Source organism: Bos indicus x Bos taurus, chromosome 20 (assembly GCF_003369695.1).
Source record: "Bos indicus x Bos taurus breed Angus x Brahman F1 hybrid chromosome 20, Bos_hybrid_MaternalHap_v2.0, whole genome shotgun sequence".
Classification (NCBI taxonomy): domain Eukaryota; kingdom Metazoa; phylum Chordata; class Mammalia; order Artiodactyla; family Bovidae; genus Bos; species Bos indicus x Bos taurus.
Genome location: NC_040095.1, coordinates 62,190,794 through 62,209,792, shown reverse-complemented (window position 1 = coordinate 62,209,792; position 18,999 = coordinate 62,190,794). Strand labels below are relative to the sequence as shown.

At 45.5% G+C, this 18,999-nt stretch overlaps 1 long non-coding RNA gene and 1 other non-coding gene across 2 annotated transcripts in view; both read left to right on the top strand.

The window, feature by feature from the left end:
• LOC113879085 overlaps positions 1 to 16,839 on the top strand; it is a 33,586-nt gene extending 16,747 nt beyond the window's left edge. The window contains exons 2-4 of the long non-coding RNA XR_003507190.1: positions 6,424 to 6,495; positions 6,647 to 6,745; positions 15,308 to 16,839. This is a non-coding gene — a long non-coding RNA (uncharacterized LOC113879085). The remainder of the gene's footprint in view (positions 1 to 6,423; positions 6,496 to 6,646; positions 6,746 to 15,307) is intronic.
• On the top strand, positions 7,470 to 7,541 carry TRNAS-GGA. Its single transcript has one exon. It is a non-coding gene; the product is annotated as a tRNA-Ser (tRNA).
• Positions 16,840 to 18,999: the final 2,160 nt, after the last annotated feature.

Sequence of the window (18,999 nt, the reverse complement as noted above, 5' to 3'; positions counted from 1 at the left end):
CCCGGCCAACTCCCCAGATCCTGAAGCTTTGAGATGTTAACATGCCGTGTTGTTTGTGCAGGTGTACTGAACAAAGAGTTCCTCCGGGACACATTTTAAAAGATAAAATCCAGGTGTGCTGGTGGTTGTGGTTCTCTGTTCAGGTCAAGCGAGACCCTTCAGGAAGAAACTGTGGGCGTGGAGGGATTTATGCCTTTCAGATGTGACTCAGACCCTGAGAGCCAGGGTAGGTCTGTTGGTGAGGGTCCTTCCTCCTCTGGGGCAGGGATGGGCACACTGCAGCTCATGAACCAAGTCCAACCTGCCTCTGGTTTTAATTAAAGTTTATAGACACTCAGCCATGTGCATTCATCTGTGTATTGTCTATGGTTACTAGCCACATGCTGCAGTGCTGGAGTTGAGATATGGTAGATATGAAGCAGGCTGGAGAGCCTAAATTTTATTATTTGAGCCTTCATAGAAAGTTTACAGACTCCTTCAGAATAATGGGTCTGTGCATGAAAAATGTTGCCTGCCATCAGTAAACAAAGAAAGTTGCAGCCTTCAAGCCACTGCAGCTGCCCCCAGTGGTGAGCCTTGAGGGCACTCAGGATGGAGCCAAGCAGGCTGCCTCTGTGATTGCAGCCACCCCCAACTGTGCACCCTGAGGGCATCTGGGCGGGAAAGAAGAGGATTCTGGCCCCAGATAGTTGAGGGCAGATCAAAGGAATGATTTCAGTGAGTCCAGACTCTTGCATCTTTCCATACACAGTTCAGCTCAGTTCAGTTCAGTCTCTCAGTTGTGTCCAACTCTTTGCAACCCCATGAACTGCAGCACACCAGGCCTCCCCGTCCATCACCAACTCCCAGAGTTTACCCAAACTTATGTCCATTGAGTTGGTGATGCCGCAATCCAACCATCTCATCCTCTGTTTTCCCCTTCTTCTCCTGCCCTCAATCTTTCCCAGCATCAGGGCCTTTTCAAATGAGTCAGCCCTTTGCATCAGGTGGCCAAAGTATTGGAGTTTCAGCTTCAACATCAGTTCTTCCAATGAACACCCAGGACTGATCTCCTTTAGGATGGGCTGGTTGGATCTCTTTGCTGTCCTAGGGACTCTCAAGAGTCTTCTCCAACACCACAGTTCAAAAGCATCAATTCTTCGGTGCTCAGCTTTCTTTATAGTCCAACTATCACATCAATACATGACCACTGGAAAAACCATAGCCTTGACTAGACAGACCTTTGTTGACAAAGTAATGTCTCTGCTTTTTAATATGCTATCTAGGTTGGTCATAACTTTCCTTTCAAGGAGTAAGCATCTTTTAATTTCATGGCTGCAATCACCATCTGCAGTGATTTTGGAGCCTTCCAAAATAAAGTCTGATACTGTTTCCACTGTTTCCCCATGAAGTGATGGGACCGGATGCCATGATCTTAGTTTTCTGACAGAGAAATTCATTAATTCAAGTTAAATTCATTAACTTGAGATGTCTGGTTTCCTTTGTTTAACAGTAGCGTTTTGATATTCCGACTGCCTGGTCTCTGTTGCAAATCTCCCTATATATCCTGGCTCCTGCCTTATCTTCGAGAACAATCCCTCAAAGCTGTCTGAGAGGTTGCTTCCCAGGCCTACGTCCTCAGTTGTGTCTGCCAAATAAAACACAATTCTCAGCTTTTAGGTTGTGGATCTTTTCAAGTCAACAAGTTGTGTCAGTTTGGGGGCTTTTCACTTTGCTTACCCCTGGTTTCTCCAGGTGACAGTCTTGCCTGCTCTTTTGTACTATTGAATTCTAGTATCTCGCTCACAAGCACTCGGACACCGCCAAAATCAGGGAATTTAACTCTGTGCAACAGGAGTTTCTTTCCCTTGGAAATCCATGTCCCCAGCTCCATGAAGTTTCTTGGGTTCTGTCCCAGCCCCTCAGTCTCACCCTTCATGAGCCCAGGTTCCCAGAGCTCTGCCTTCACATCCTTCCTGTTCAACCTCTTATCTGTATCATCCCCAGTCACCACTTCAGTTAATGTCTCCACCATCAGCACAGTGAGTGGGGTTTTGACTAGTAGATAAATGGAAAGGAAATAAGGGAGCTTAAGAAAAGGAAGAGAAGGGAGGTCTCCAAACATTCAGAGATGCAGAATGCTCATCTTCTAATTTTTAGCTTGTGCAATTCTTTTCAGTCGACAGTTCTCAAAGTGTGGTCCCCGGACCAGCAGCACCTGCGTCGCCTGAGACCTCGCAAAAATGGAAGCTCTCAACCCTAGAGCTACTCAGTCAGAAATTCTGGGGTGGGGCCCAGCAACCTGTATTTTAGCAAGCCTTCCAGTTAATTCCCACTCATGCTAAAGTTTGAGAACCATCAAACATTTGACTTTTTTTTTTCTATAATTTTTCAGGACCTGCTAGGAAGTTGAAATTCCAAAGCAGTCTTTGAATTCCTGATATACCCTTATTTTTTCACGTGATTGTTAAGAAAGTGAATGCTGCATGTTGAGATGCATTGGCTGAGACATTTTAAGGGAGGCATCTTATACAGTAATGGCATTACTGATTAAGAACTGTATTCACCACAGAAAGGATCATTAACTGATTTTATGACACTTACGAGGGCTAATGTTTAGCTCACTGATTTATGAACATCACATCAGTCTCCCTTTTAAAAGTTAAATCTCTTCAGTTTTTGATCACAGTTGAGGAGAAGACATTGATTGATTATGTGTATTAGTGCTCCATGACTACAAACAACTCCCCATATTATCCCAGGAGGCTGTGAATGAGTCTCATTACAGGTTCCCATGTAAAGGCAAAGAGGCAGACATGACTGAGCAACTGAATAAAAGCAACAATGTATAGGCACAAGAGGGTAAGGTTGATGCTGCCCCTGAGGCTGCTAACTTTTACCCACTATTACCCTCTTTTAAAGGAAAAATCCCCCTGCCTCTTGGCACTCTGAGTTTGAATGTTTGGGATTTCCAAAGTGTAGTCTAAATGAGGAAATGGAAGAGTGAGCACTGGAAGCCTTTAGTCCATTGTTTGGAATATTTTCCTGGTTATGTAGATGAATGATGAGTGAAAATTTTGCAAGAAGGAGGACCCCTTCCAGGGTCCGAGAGTGGCTCTTATCTGTTGTTGTTTAGTTACTAAGTTGCGTCTAACTCTTTGCAAACCCTTGGACTGCAGCATGTCAGGCTTCCCTGTCCTTCACTATCATCTCCCTGAGTTTGCTCAAACTCATGCCCATTGAGTTGGTAATGCCTTCCAACCATCTCATTCTCTGTTTCCCCCTTCTCCTTCTGCCTTCAATCTTTTCAAGAACCAGGATCTTTTCCACTGAGTTGGCTCTTTGTATCAGGTGGAGAGTATTGGAGCTTCAGCTTCAGCAGCAGTTCTTCTCATGAGTATTCAGGGTTGATTTTCCTTTCCAGACCAGCATTTACTGGTCTGATCTCCTTGCAGTCCAAGGGACTCTCAAGAATCTTCTCCAGCACTGTGATTCAAAAGCATCAATTCTTCTGTGCTCAGTCTTCCTTATGGACCAACTCTCACATCTGTACGTGACTACTGAAAATACCATAGCTTTGAATACATGGACGTCAAGGGCCTTAGGAAGCATCATTACCAACAAAGCTAGAGGAGGTGATGGAATTCCAGTAGAGCTATTTCAAATCCTAAAATATGATGCTGTGAAAGTGCTGTACTCAATATGCCAGCAATTTGGAAAACTCAGAAGTGGCTGGAAAAGGTCAGTTTTCATTTCAATCCCAAAGAAAGACAATGCCAAAGGATGTTCAAATGACCACACAATTGCACTCATCTCACACACCAGCAAAGTAATGCTGAAAATTCTCCAAGCCAGGCTTCAATAGTACATGAACCATGAACTTCCAGATGTTCAAGCTGGATTTAGAAATGGCAGAGGAACCAGAGATCAAATTGGTAACAACCATTGGATCATTAAAAAAGCAAGAGAGTTCCAGAAAAACATCTACTTCTGCTTTATTGACTATGCCAAAGCCTTTGACAGTGTGGATCACAATAAACTGTGGAAAATTCTTCAAGGGGTGGGAATATCAGGCCATCTTACCTGCCTCCTGAGAAATCTGCATACAGGTTAAGAAGCAACAGTTAGAACTGGACATGGAACAACAGACTGGTTCCAAATTGGGAAAGGAGTACATCAAGGCTGTATATTGTTACCCTTCTTATTTAACTTATATGCAGAGTACATCACGTGAAATGCCAGGCTGGATGAAGCACAAGTTGGAATCAAGATTTCTGGGAGAAATACCAATAACCTCAGATATTCAGATAACACAACCCTTATGGCAGGATGTGAAGAAGAACTAAAAAGCCTCTTGATGAAAGTGAAAGAGGAGAGTGAAAAAGTTGGCTTAAAACTCAACATTCAAAAAACAAAGATCATACCATCTGGTCCCATCACTTCATGGCAAATAGATGGGCAAACAATGGAAACATTGACAGGCTTTATTTTCTTGGGCTCCAAAATCACTGCAGATGGTGACTGCAGTCATGAAATTAAAAGACTTGCTCCTTGGAAGAAAAGCTATGACCAACCTAGACAGTATATTAAAAAACAGAGACATTACTTTGCCTATAAAGGTTCATCTAGTGAAAGCTACGGTTTTTCCACTAGTCATGTATGGATGTGAGAGTTGGACCATAAAGCTGAGTGCTGAAGAATTGATGCTTTTGAACTGTGGTGTTGGAGAAGACTCTTTAGAGTCCCTTGGACAGCAAGGAGATCCAACTAGTCCATCCTAAAGAAAATCAGTCCTGAATATTCATTGGAAGGACTGATGCTGAAGCTGAAGCTCCATCATTTGACCATATGGTGTGAAGAACTGACTCTTTGGAAAAGATCCTGATCCTGGGAAAGACTGAGGGCAGGAGGAGAAGGGGATGATAGAGGATGAGATGGTTGGGTGGCATCACTGACTCGATGGGCATGAGTTTGAGCAGGCTCCAGGAGTTGGTGATGGATAGGGAAGCCCAGCATGCTGCAGTCCATTGGGTGGCAAAAAATGGAATACAACTGGGAAACTGAACTGAACTGATATGGACCTTTGCCAACAAAATGATGTTTCTGGTTTTTAGTATGCTGTCTAGGTTTGTCATAGCTTTCCTTCCAAGGAGCAAGAGCTTGCAGGCAAATTCTTTACTGTCGGAGCCACTGTGGAAGCCAGCTCTTATCTAGTGCTCAAAAATGAATTTTCCAAGGAGATAACACACGCTGACAAAGCAAGAGACATCACTGAGGAGGAACACCGAAGTGGAGAGTAGTAGGGTTGGGGAACCCAGGAGGACTGGTCTGCCACATGGTTCACAGTCTCAGGCTTTACGGTAATTGTTTAGTTTCTGGGTTGTCTCTGACCAATCAGTCTGACTCAGGGTCCGTCCTGGTGGCACATGCATCACTCAGTCAAATGGGTTCCAGTGAGAAGGATTCTGGAGGTTGGTAGGACATACAGACTGAAATCTCCTCTCTACTCTTAATCTTTCCCACATTCTTCCAGTTGGTGGTAGCTTGTTAGCATCATGTTCCTTACCAGGACATCCTGTCATAAGATAACTAATGTAAGTGGTTACTACTGTGCCTGGCCACGGTGGGCAGTTTGGGTCAGTGGTCCCCCTAACAGAAAGATTCCATCAAACTTCCTTGATCTTGTGATAATGGCCTGACTCCTGTTTCCAGGTGCTCAGACTCAAAGGAGCTCCATCAACCTTCTTCCTCTGTCTTCACTCTCAGTTCACTTCAGTCGCTCAGTCGTGTCTGACTCTTTGTGACCCCACGAATCGCAGCATGCCAGGCCTCCCTGTCCGTCACCATCTCCCGGAGTTCACTCAAACTCACATCCATCGAGTCGATGATGCCATCCAGCCATCTCATCCTCTGTCGTCCCCTTCTCCTCCTGCCCCCAATCCCTCCCAGCATCAGAGTCTTTTCCAATGAGTCAACTCTTGGCATGAGGTGGCCAAAGTACTGGAGTTTCAGCTTTAGGTTTAGTAAGTTCCATCATGTGCTTTGTCTTTCATCTGTACCCCCCAAACACATAGGATTTTCATGGACAGCACGATGTTTTTCTGTTATATCATTAACTGAAATAAATACGTAAATAGTACTCCTCTTCTGGTTGATTTGGTAGAAATTCATTATTAGAATGGCAAAGGGAAAGTATCAGGTAATTTCAGGTCTTCCCATGGTCACCCCATTGATTCAACTGTCACACGACTTGAAAAACAACAGGAGAATTCGCCGGTTATGTGTCCTCTACTTGGACGGTGATTATCCTTACGGACTCAATATGATTTGCATCTGTTTGTGATGAAGCATTTTATACATGTGACCAAAATACCTTTGTTCAAAATAGGATCATACTAGCACTACTGTACCTTTACTGCTAATTTTTATTTTATTCCCAAATAGAATATATGCTTTTCTCAACTGAAGGTTTGGCTGACTACACCTGTGAACAAAATTTTGCCTGATGCCTGTTGGGTAAGTAAAGTTTTATTGGAACACAGCTATGCCCACTCTTTTACATATTACTTAATGCTGATTTTGTGCTCTCATGGTAAGGTGGAATAGCTGGGACAGAGGTTATATAGCCTTTAAAGCCAAAAAAAGTTTACTGTCTGATTCTTTGCAGGAAGTTTGCCCACCCCTGTCAACTGCATCACTTAATGACACCAAGAGAGACAGCCTCAAGGGTTAGGCACAGACTGGCTTCTTTACGACGTGAAATCAGGTAAAGGCTGCTTCTTTCCTGTTTCAGCTGTGCCCATGTCACCAAAGTCTTGGCTCCCTGTAACCGATGCTGAATAGAAATACAGAGACAGAGTTTGGAGGGAATGAAAGATGGCTTTATTCCTCTGCCAGTCACGGGGGGAAGACACGGCAGGCTACATCTCAAGAACTGTGCCCCACCCCCAACATGGGCAGTCGGGGGGATCACAAAGGTGGAGCTCACAGTCCGGGGTATATGGTAAGGAACAAAGCAGTGAGAGTCTTGCTTGCTTCTTTTTCTTGCCTTTTTTCAAAACAAAGCTGCTGTCAGGTAGCCCAGTAATCAGGTCTGTTTGTCTCTGGTTTATCAGCCTGAGACCTTTTTTCTTAAATGTAAAAAACTACAAGGGGTGGTCTGTTACAAGCGAGCACAGATTCTCTTCCTATATAGGTCATTACAGAATATTGAGTAGATTTCCCAAGTGCTATACAGTAGGTTCTTGTTAGTTATCTATTTTACATATAGTAGTGTGTGTATGTTAATCCCCAGCTTCTAATTTACCCCTCCCTCCCATGTTTCCTCTTTGGTAACCATGTTTGTTTTAAAAATCTGTGAGCCTATTTCTGTTTTGTAAATAAATTCATTTGTATCATTAAAAAATTAGATTCCACATATGGGGATATCATATGATATTATCTTTTTACATCTTTTTTCTTAAATGTAAAAAGCTGCAAGGGGTAGGGCTTCCCTGGTGGCTCAGAGGTTAAAGCATCTGCCTGGAATGCAGGAGACCCAGGTTCGATCCCTGGGTCGGGAAGATCCCCTGGAGAAGGAAATGGCAACCCACTCGAGTACTCTTGCCTAGATAATCCCAAGGAGGGAGGAGCCTGGTAGGCTACAGTCCATGAGGTCGTAAAGAGTCAGACATGACTGAGTGACTTCACTTTCACTTATGTTTCTCTGTCGGACTTACTTCACTTAGTATGATCATCTCTAGATCCATCCATGTTGCTGCAAATAGCATTATTTTGTGCTTTTTTTTATGGCTAATATTCTATTATATATATGCACCACATCTTCTTTATCCAGTCATCTGTTAATAAGTAGCTACATTTTGGGGACAATTTGTTATGCAGCTATAGATAACCATTACACAGGAGGAAAAAAAACAAACAAACAAAAAAAACCGACAACCCAGAGCTGAATGAGGGAATGGTATAGCTTTCAGCTTGATAGAATTTGTTCAGTCTGCTTTAGTTAAGTTAAATGCAATTGGAGAATATTATGCAGCTATTAATAAATTATCCCCCTTTAGAAGCAGACTGTTAATTTGACATGAGTTCAGACATCCCCGCCTATTTTTAAACACATGCTGGGGCTCGCTGTCCTCTCATAGGTTTGCATAGTGTGCTGGGTCTTCAGCTATCTTTATGCACAGACCTAATATCTAAGCTCCTGTGGAAAAATGGCCTTATACATATGAACTGGCTAATATTTATACAAAAGAAAATGCCAGAAAAATGCTTACTTTGTATTGAGCTGCTGCTATTTCTTTCTTTGAAAATGAAACTATGGCACATCACAGATACAGGTGTGGACTTTGCAAACATTCCCGCTTTGACCCATGCTCACTTGGTGGAACAGCTGTCGTGCCCAGCAGCTTCTAGCACCTGCGCTCTGCAGAGGAGCCGTGCGCAGCAGGGCACTGGGCAGCTGCAGCTGCCCCAGCATCACCCCAGCTGGATCCGCTCACCCCGCTGCCCCTCAGACCCCTGGCAGCTGCCTGAGTGGCTGTCAGCCAGAGCTGTGCCGGCAGCGGGAGCAGGACTCAGCTGCCAGGGCTGCTTGGCCCAAGATAAGCTGCTTCTGGAAAAGACAAATCAACTCAACTTGTATGCTCTGCTCTTCTTCGGTCATTCTCATCTGCAGAATCTTGAAGCTATTTTCTGAACATGGGTATATGCTTAGAAAGCACACAGCCCTGGACACGTGGACACACACGCAGACACATATGTGTGTGCAGACACCTTCAATCTCATGTTTGCTTCATGTGGATGGTTAACAGAGCCGAAGAGTCCTCTGGAGCTTGTCCATCCAGTGCCTTTAAACCGACCATCCCTTGCCGTACCTTGGGGGTGATTTTTAAATGCAGATTTGGAGTCCCGTCCTGACCTAGTTGGATCAGTTGTTGGTGTTGGCGCCCAGGAGTCTGTATTTACGACGGATGGTAGTTTGCCCATAGCCATCTCCACCCAAGCGGCCCTATATGTTTGGTGAGTGGTGACCTGTTTTAGTTTATTTATGCTGCTGTTAACAGGCTTCCCAGGTAGCGGAATGGTAAAGAATCCACCTGCCAATGCAGGAGAAACAGGAGACATGGGTTTGATCCCTGGGTTAGGAAGATTCCCCTGGGGGAGGAAACAGCAACCCACTTCACTATTCTTTCCTGGGAAATCCCATGCACAGAAGAGTCAGGCGGGCCACAGTCCATGGGGTTGCAAAGTATCAGACATGACTGAGCAACCGAGCAAACACACCGTAACAACGTACCACATAGACTCACGGGCTTGAACCAGAGGTGTTTACTGTCTTGTAGCTCGGAAGGCCAGCAGTCCAGACTCGAGATGCCTGCAGGCTGGTTCCTTCTGAGGCTGGGAGGGAGAACTTGATTTCAGGAGTCTCTCCTCAGCTTGTAGACAGCCGTCTTCTCTGAGTCTCTCAACAGGGTCTTGCCCCGTGTGTGTCCAAATGTCCCCTTTTTATAGGGACACCCATCTTATTGGATTGGGACCCACACTAATGACCTCATTTTAATTTGATTACAGCCTTTAAGACCCTCTCTCCACATACAGTCATGGTCTGAGGTACTGGGGTCAGGACTCTAACATGTCTTTTTGGGGATACAATTCAACCCATTGAATACTTTGAATGGTAACGGATTCAACTTTGACTTTTTTCCAAACTTTGGAGTTTTACCCTTCACTTCCTCCAGAAGCTCCCTGCCTCAACAGTCAATATTGAGGTGTTGAGAAACCATGGGTTGCTGGGTGGTGATAGCCCATAATAGTATGTCCTGAATTTTCCACAATAATAACATGATCATGGCTATGTTTATGGGCACTTACTATCTGTGCAAAGTGTCTTATATGCATTATACAATTTTAACTTTCACAGCAAATTTTGAAGAAATTGCTGTCATGTCTCTTAATTTAGAGATAATAAGCCTGAGGCATAAGGAAATTGGGTAATTTGGCCAAGACCTCAGAACTAAGGCTTCCCTTGTGGCTTAGCTGGTAAAGAATCCGCCTGCAATGTGGGAGACCTGGGTTTGATCCCTGGGCTGGGAAGATCCCCTGGAGAAGGGAAAGGCTACCCACTCCAGTATTCTGGCCTGGAGAATTCAATGGACTGTATAGTCCATGGGGTTGCAAAGAGTTGGACATGACTGAGTGACTTTTCACTTTCAGAAGTAGTAGACGCAGATTAGGGCCCCAGTCCAGGTCAGAACAATTCTAGAAGCCATCCTTTTCTCTATTGTACATTAATTGTTATGAAGTTTTCAGTTCAGTTCAGTTCAGTCGCTCAGTCATGTCCGACTCTTTGAGACCCATGGACCACAGCACACCAGGCTTCCCTGTCTTTCACCAACTCCTGGAGCTTGCTCAAACTCATGTCCATTGAGTCGGTAATGCCATACAACCATCTCATCCTCTGTTGTCCCCTTCTCCTCCTGCCTTCAATCTTTTCCAGCATTAGGGTCTTTTCTAATGAGTCAGTTCTTTGCATCAGGTACCCAAAATATTGGAGTTCCAGCATCAGGATCAGTCCTTCCAATGAATATTTAGGACTGATCTCCTTTAGGATAGACTGGTTGGATCTCCTTGCAGTCCAAGGGACTCTCAAGAGTCTTCTCCAACACCACAGTTCAAAAGCATAAATTCTTCAGTGCTCAGCTTTCTTTAAGTTCTAATTGTTACCAAAGCCTCTTTGCATTTAGCTGGTTTTTCTTCCCTATCTCATAGGTCTAACTTTTTTGTTCCCCTTCTGTAGCCTGAGTGACTACATTCTTTCCTCATTGTCAGATGCTTCCATAAGATTTCTAGGCCCTTTTGAGCCCTTAGTTTTCCAGGGTCCACACCCCTGTTCTTTCCTTGGGTGCATGCCCAGCATCCTCTGACCACAGTCCGCCTCTTGGACTCTCCGGTTGGCTGATATGCATCTTAATGTGTTGTCCCGGTGTAGACTGGAGCTAGGTTTACACACAGTCTTGCTATAAATGAGCTGGCTTATTATGCTCAGAGTAAAGAAACATCTCCCAGTCAAGTGTGCTTGTTGTCCCATCAAGACAGACCACACAGCTTCTGTTCCTTCCACGTAAGTACATCAGAATATGGGCTAAGCACACATTGTGGGCCAGGACTCTATGTATACATCACCCTAAGCAATGCATTCCCACTGTGTTGACCAGGGCAAAGTTACAGACCAAGGAAAGTGAGCCTCAGTATTCCGGGGACAAGACCCTACTGATGGGACCATTTCTGGGGTTTCCAGCTCACTGTACAGTGCCGACCACAAACTCCCCTCTTAAGCGGGTTTATCATGGTTGGAATTATTTGGAATTATCCAGGGCTTATTCCAGCCTCTGGAACTGGGAAGGACTCTCCTTCTCTCCATCTTACTCTCTTTGGTTTGTACAGTTGCCCTTTAGGTAACCTTAGAATTCTAGAGATGGTCATTGTCCCACATCCATGGTTTTGTACTTGGCCTGATGCGTATGGAGGAGATTGACATCACCAGCTTGTGTAGGGCTGTTCAGTGTGGTTGATTTCAGCGTCTATAATGGGACAAGAGCCCAGCTGCTAGCCCTCCTTCCCCTCCCTCCCAAACAGTGATGAGCTCTGGCTCCAGGTGTTCTAGATTCTGGGGTCCCTGCAGTTGAACAAGACACATAGGGTTCCTGCTCTCAGGGGCGTTCTAATGGTGGGTTGACAGGTGACAAACGAAGTAAGCCCATGACGTGTGCTCAGGTTGTGTTAACCGCAATGATGGAAATAAAACAGGATAACAAAGGGTGTATGTGTGTGTGTGTGTGTGCGTGTGTGTGTGTGTGTGTGTGAGCCTTCTTCTACCAAGTCTGTCCAGTGCTCAACTTTCCAGCTTCTAATTTTTGCTTTCTTAGCAGACCTACAGTCTCTTGATACATCCTGTGTCAGTACCAGCTTACCTGTTTCAGCCCCCTTCGTTTGTCAGGTGAAGATCTGCAAAGTGATTTTTGAATTTACCCCAATAGTGGAGTTAAATTAAATATGCAATCAATCAGCTTAAAACTACAAGTGGTTCCTGCCAATGTTTTCAGTCAGCCCGGCACGATTCTGGACTTCAGATATGATATGAACTCCTCAACACCACCTCTATTTTGTGAGAGTTGGTGGAAGCAGAGCAGAGCCCTGGAGAAATTGCAGAGTCCAGCAAGATGGTCTTTGTTTCCTGTTCCTCTGCCCTTTCAACTCCTTGGCAATGCCCCTGTCCACCTCTCAGCCCTCTTCATCCTGGATCCTCTCCACTAATCAAAACAAGAAAAAAGAGGCTATCATTTATTTATGATTAGGAGGAAAATCAGGGTCATGGTTACCAGGCCTGGGACCCTCTCTTCAGGAATAACAGTGCATTTTTCAGTAACCTCCACAGTTCTCATTCTTGAGGACCTCCAGCTTTGCCAAGCAAGTTCTAGGTCAGGGACCCTGGCAGGTCATCATACAAGGAAAGAGGAGCTATGAGGCCAGTGCTGGCCCCGTCTACATCAGTAAGGCCCAGACAAGGCAGCCAGGGATGGGATCCGTATCAGAACAAATACTGCCTTCCATGGAGGGCAAAGGCCCTCAAGTCCGGGGATGGAGAGAAGGCTCTTTCAGGCCTTTTCCCTGAGGTTCGACAGGACAGAGCTGATGGTCATATTGAGTGTCCTAGAGCCCCTACTTGGGCTATAACTCAGGGAAAATGATGTCAGGCTGTTTTTTAAAATTAACATTTTAGGAACCACTCTCCTCTTGTGGAGTGGGAGGGCCTACCCTCTTTAAATGACATCTCAGACACGAGCCACCTAAGCTGCCTGTCTGCTGGGCACTGGGGGTGGGGTGGGGAGTCTGGGTGCTGTCCTGAGCCCAGCCTCTGGGTCCCTGGGAGACCCTGCTCTGGGTGGAGCAGTTCCCAGGGCAACCTCCCAGCCTGCTTCTGAGTGGTCTCTGGATTGGGTCAGGTCATCTCGGTTACTTCTGGGCTACTGACGGGGTAATCCAAGCAGGGGCTGGGGCCTCCCCCGGCTGCAGCCCCAGGCCCAAGTCCACTCCAACTTCCTTGGAGTTCTACCCTGTGGGGTGACCACCCCTTTTCCTGGCTCTTCCCCACTGGCTCCCTCCCTTTGCTGCCTTCACAGAGGCTGTGGCTCCCTCTCCCCTCATTCCTCCCCTTCCTTTAGCCTCTGTTCTTTCCTCCTCCTGTGCAAAGATTTTCAGCTCCACAGAGCTCATTTCCTGAGTATCATCTGTCCATCTTTACACTAAGTCTCTGCCTCTAGGCAGAGGCACCGGAAGCTTGGGCCAAAACTGGAAGCCGGAAGTGGGAAGTGAGAAGCTAGAAGCAGCAAGTGAGAAGTGAGAAGCAGGAAGCAGTTGTTTCTGCTGCTTCCAGATTCCTTCCTTTGGGGCCCAAGAAACTTCATCCTGGTCAAGACCAGTGAGATTAGGGATGTAGAGAATCCTGCCCTTGGAGCTAAACTGTAGAAAATATTCAGGAAGATGGTTAACCAGGATGCTGATTTCAGCGACAAAGCAAGGTGAGATAAGGAAAATTATCACGGAGCTACTGCAGAAATGATTTCAATAACTATCATATGAATGAGTGACATGATCCAGGGCTACTTGTCACGGGGTGAATAAACACTTATACATATCAAAAAATGTCAACCTAACTTGGAGACAAGCTTACATTAATTGTAGAGGCAAATCCAGCTGATATATGTCCCACCTTCCTGGTGAATTGCTCAGGTAGCATGGTCTAAAAAACAACTAGAGACACTGGCCTGTAATGAACACGGTGTGGACATCTCACTGTGAACATTTTATCAAATATGCTACTTCAGTTCAGTTCAGTTCAGTCACTCAGTTGTGTCCGACTCTTTGCCACCCCATGAATCGCAGCACGCCAGGCCTCCCTGTCCATCACCAACTCCCGGAGTTCACCCAGACTCACGTCCATTGAGTCAGTGATGCCATCCAGCCATCTCATCCTCTGTCGTCCCCTTCTCCTCCTGCCCCCAATCCCTCCCAGCATCAGGGTCTTTTCCAATGAGTCAACTCTTCACATGAGGTGGCTGAAGTACTGGAGTTTCAGCTTTAGCATTATTCCTTCCAAAGAAATCCCAGGGCTGATCTCCTTCAGAATGGACTGGTTGGATCTCCTTGCAGTCCAAGGGACTCTCAAGAGTCTTCTCCAACACCACAGTTCAAAAGCATCAATTCTTTGGCGTTTTGCTTTCTTCACAGTCCAACTCTCACATCCATACTTGACCACCGGAAAAACCATAGCCTTGACTAGATGGACCTTTGTTGGCAAAGTAATGTCTCTGCTTTTGAATATGCTATCTCGGTTGGTCATAACTTTCCTTCCAAGGAGTACTTGGGTTTCCTTCCTTTCAGAGTTGACATGTCATGTAAAAATTGAGCGCAAATAAAACTGTCCTGTCATGTAGTATTTCAAATGCTCTCTAAGATCTGTTTCTAAAGCATGCACTCTCAAGGGGAGTAATTCTGCACTCAAAGGGGGGTGAAAAATCATTTTTTAGTGCATCATTTGTATAGCTTTTTATGAACAAAGCACAGATATATAATACATAAGTAGATATACAGTATGTCTTTAGTCTTAATATTTCACTGGGGAGTAATTAGGACAAAAATATCTAAAAAGAATCTTTGAGGGGTAGAGGTGATAAAAATTGAGTTGAGAAACATTACTTTAAATGGATGATACTTTTGTGAAGGTCTCTATTTTAAAGTATGATCTGCTAGTTAATTTTTAAATTAGAGATCCAGATTTTCAGATCTTGAGCTGCTTAAGACAAGACAGATCTATAGCAAGTCACTTACTGCTAGAAGGTAACATCCATCCCTCTTTCCCACAGCATGGAGGCCCCCAGGAGAGTCTTCCAGCCGGGAAGTCTGTGCCACGCTGTTTTAAAATAATAAGGCTGCTTATTGTCCACAGCCCGTGAAAGCAGTCTCATTATTGTTTTATGGTCAGATCTCTTTGGTAATAATAGTACTGATAATTACAACACTGTGTTTCATCAAACCAAGACTCAATTGATTGTAAGATGTGCAGTTAAAGTTTGACACAGTGCCAGGATGCTGCAGACTGTCATATGCATGGAAGAAATGGTAAAATGTGGGAGAACTGGAGCAATGAAATGTAGAACCAATAGCTGACAACTGGTGAGCCTTCACCACGTGCCTGGTGTATCTCAATGAATAATTTCAACAGTAATGCTGATTACGTATGATGATACTTATTACTACCTCTATTTTTCAGATGAGGATAACTGAGGTTCAGAGAGGTTAAGTAACTTGCCAAGGATTGTACAACTTCAAAATGGTGGAAGAAGGAATCAACTAGAGGACTCCAGGACCCTCATGCCTTGACTTTTGAGGAACACAAGGCTGCATCTTTTCTTGTTCTATCCCCCATTACCTGGAAAAGCAGGTTCACCTCCATTCATTCAATGTCCAAGTTTCTGGAAAAATGTACAAGATAGGATTCTTGTAACTTTCAAATTCAAGAGGTGGAAGTTATTTTATAAAGAAAGGTTTTGAAAAGAACGCTTTGATAAGGCAGCATCTGCATGCCCTCCTGACCCAATTTAGCTTGAACTTGGGGTTGGTCCTGACTCCTACCTCCCACAGTGGGATTGTGGCTGGACATTCACCTTTTTGTGTCTGTCAGTCCTAAAGTTTGAGCCTCATAAATCTAGGCTCTGATAGCCCAACAGTGTCACTAATGAGCTCCTGGAGGATGAGACATTAAACCCACATTTCCAATAGGTTTACAGTCTTCTGCTTTGGGTTACTGTCTGGGGGTGGTGTTCTGTTTCTATCTCTTCTTTGCCTTCATTCAGATTGCTGTTCTGTAAAGGATCCTGGCTGTCCAGAGTATATTTAGCTCATTTGGCAGGGACACTTTCTTAACAGTATAGAGATAACCAATTGTATAGTTTATATTGGAATTGAGGATTTTGCCTCCCTCAAGAATATTATAATCTTAACTACTGTTTGAGGCTCCATTGCTTTTAGATAAATACAAAAATGTGTTTTCGCTTCCCCTATTCTAGTGAGCGGTTTTTCAAATGGACTGTAACCGAGGCTTTCTCTGTTTGCATTGAGAGTCATCTCAGGTTTATTTAAAAAACCTAATAAAAATGTGAGCTGCACACAACTAGGCCAAAGCAGAGGAATGAAAAGAAATTGTTTGGTGAGGATTTTGCAGAACAATGGGACGAGGCTGTTGCTCACAGAAGGACTTAGTTTTTTTCTCAGGAGGGGGAAGTTTACATCTGCCCACCCCAGCTAGTCACTCCAGAAGGTTCACACGACCCTTCACCCTTCATAGAAAGCGATCCCACACATCTGAGGCAGAGACTCCTTCCACGTGACCTCAGTTAGATTGAGGTGCCTTTCTAGTAAGTTCTTTTCTGGCTTTGTGCATTATAAAGCCTTTTGAAGTTATTTTAAACCAAAACAAACAAAAATTTCAAGAGATGATGTCTCCCTGAGCTTACGCTTACCTGGTGATGTTTATCCTGCCAATTTCTAGACTGAAAAGCATCCCACCTACGTTAACTGTTGTTGTTCAGTCTCTAAGTCACAGCTGACTCTTTGTAACTCCACGGATGGCAGCACGTCAGGCTTCCCTGTCCTTCACTATCTCCTGGCGTTTTCTCAAACTCATGTCCACTGAGTCAGTGTTAATTATGTATTTTGGCAAAAGTCAAAAGGACTGTTTTTCCCCCTAAGATTTATCCCTGGTTTTTGTTTACTTCAATAAATATTGTCAGTTGAACAAACAAACTTTGGCCAGCAGCTGGGCTGGTGTTTGGTTCTGTTTCTTGCGAGGGTTGAGTACTGTGGTCTTTTAACTTGCATTCACATCACCTGTGATTCCCTGGTACCCGAGCAGAAGGGATGCTCACCACAGTTGGTCTGAGGAGTCTCTTCCTGACCACACTTTCAGTGACATGTCAGGGCCTGAAACTAGCCTCAAGAGAGCATTTACACCCCAGAAATTGGCAAGCCCTACAAATCATGGCGGGCTTCCCTAGTGGCTCAGTGGTAAAGAATTCACCTGCCAAGCAGGAGACCTGGGTTTAATCCCTGGGCCAGGAAGATCCCCTGGAGAAGGGAATGGCAACCCACTCCAGTATTCTTGCCTGGAAAATCCCATGGACAGAGGAGCCTGGCGGGTTACAGTCCCTGGGGTTGCAAAGAGTCAGATATGACTTAGCAACTAAACAACAACAGTAACAAATCATGGCCCACCCACCGCTCCCTATGCTATGCTATGCTATGCTAAGTCGCTTCAGTCATGTCCAACTCTGTGCGACCCCATAGACAGCAGCCCACCAGGCTCCATTGTCCCTGGGATTCTCCAGGCAAGAATACTGGAGTGGGTTGCCATTTCCTTCTCCAGTGCATGAAAAGAGAAAAGTGAAAGTGAAGTTGCTCAGTCGTGTCCGACTCTTAGTGACCCTATGGACTGCAGCCTACCAGGCTCCTCCGTCCATGGGATTTTCCAGGCAAGAGTACTGAAGTGGGGTGCCATTAAGTCTGTTAAATATTTACAGCTGCCCAGTGCCTGCAGCTGTCACATCTCAGTGACTCAAGCCCCAGAAGACATGTTACAAGCGCTGGACAAAGAGTGATCATCCAGGGACGTGGTCTGGGGCTTCACCAACAGAGGAGAATGCTGGATGGTCCTACAACCACTGCCTCTGCCATCAGTGAGCCAGAAGGTATATATGTGCGTGTGTGCACAAGTGTGCACCTCTGTATGCATTCATGCATGCACCTGTGCATGTGCCCGTTTGAACACTGAAGTGAGCCTCTGCGTGTGGCCGAGGCCCAGGCAACTCCTCCCTTCTGCATGGTTTCTCTTTCCTCCTCACCCTTCCCTCCCTGCCTGAGCCTGCCAGACCTGGTGGGGCATTCATTAGCCAGGCAAATGGGCAAACAGCTGCTCAGAGCTGAACACGCTTTTGGGGAGTGAAGAGTGACCCTTAGGGCAATGTGAGGCTGGGACCATGCCAATCACATCCTTCCCCTTCTCTCCTCCACCGCTCCTGCCTGCCCATTAAACTTAACATTCTGGGCCCTTTAAACAGGAGAAGATGCCTTGGCTGGGGCATTGGTGGGGAATGATGGGGGAGGGAAAGCTGATGTGGCCTGATGCCAGGCAGTTGGGGTGGGAGTGGGGTGAGAGTCTGGACCGGCCATGGTGTCAGAGCCTCCTGGCTTCTCCAGAATCTTCCAGCTGGGCCTCTTCCTCCTCATCACTGAAAATTCAGACTGACCTGAGGATACTGAACCTTTGTGAGCTCTTGGCTCTTGCCTGACCTCTGTAGATACTGCTTAGGCTCTTTGGGGTAGAGGCCTGAGTCATCACCAGAGTGAGAGATGTGAGCAGGAGCCCCGGCCTCCACTTTGTGCCCCGAGGCTAGGCTGCTCCGTCCTTTTGTGGGGTTACTATTTGCCAGCATTTCTCTACAATCTTTATGTACCATAGAAGCCTTAAACCTCACAAGGATCCACTGGGGTCAGTCAGTCAGACTCTTTGCCACCCCATGTACTGCAGCACGCCAGGCCTCCCTGTCCATCACCAACTCCCAGAGTTTACTCAAACTCATGTCCATTGACTCGCCATCCAACCATATTATCCTCTGTCGTCCCTTTCTCCTCCTGCCTTCAGTCTTTCCCAGCATCAGGGTCTTTTGCAGTGAGTCAGTTCTTCGCATCCATCAGGCCAGCTCCACTGGGGTAGGTAACTTGTATTCCCATTTCCCTGGTGGGTAAACAGATTCCAGGACTTGAAGTAACTTGTCTAAAATCTCAGAGCCAGCAAGTGGGAGAAGCAGAACTGGAGGCCAAAGTTCCAGCCCTTCATCACCATTCAGTCTCTCAGGGGCCAGAGGCAAGTGTTCAGTTTAGTTGTGGGTTCCTTTGACTCTGTCTCCC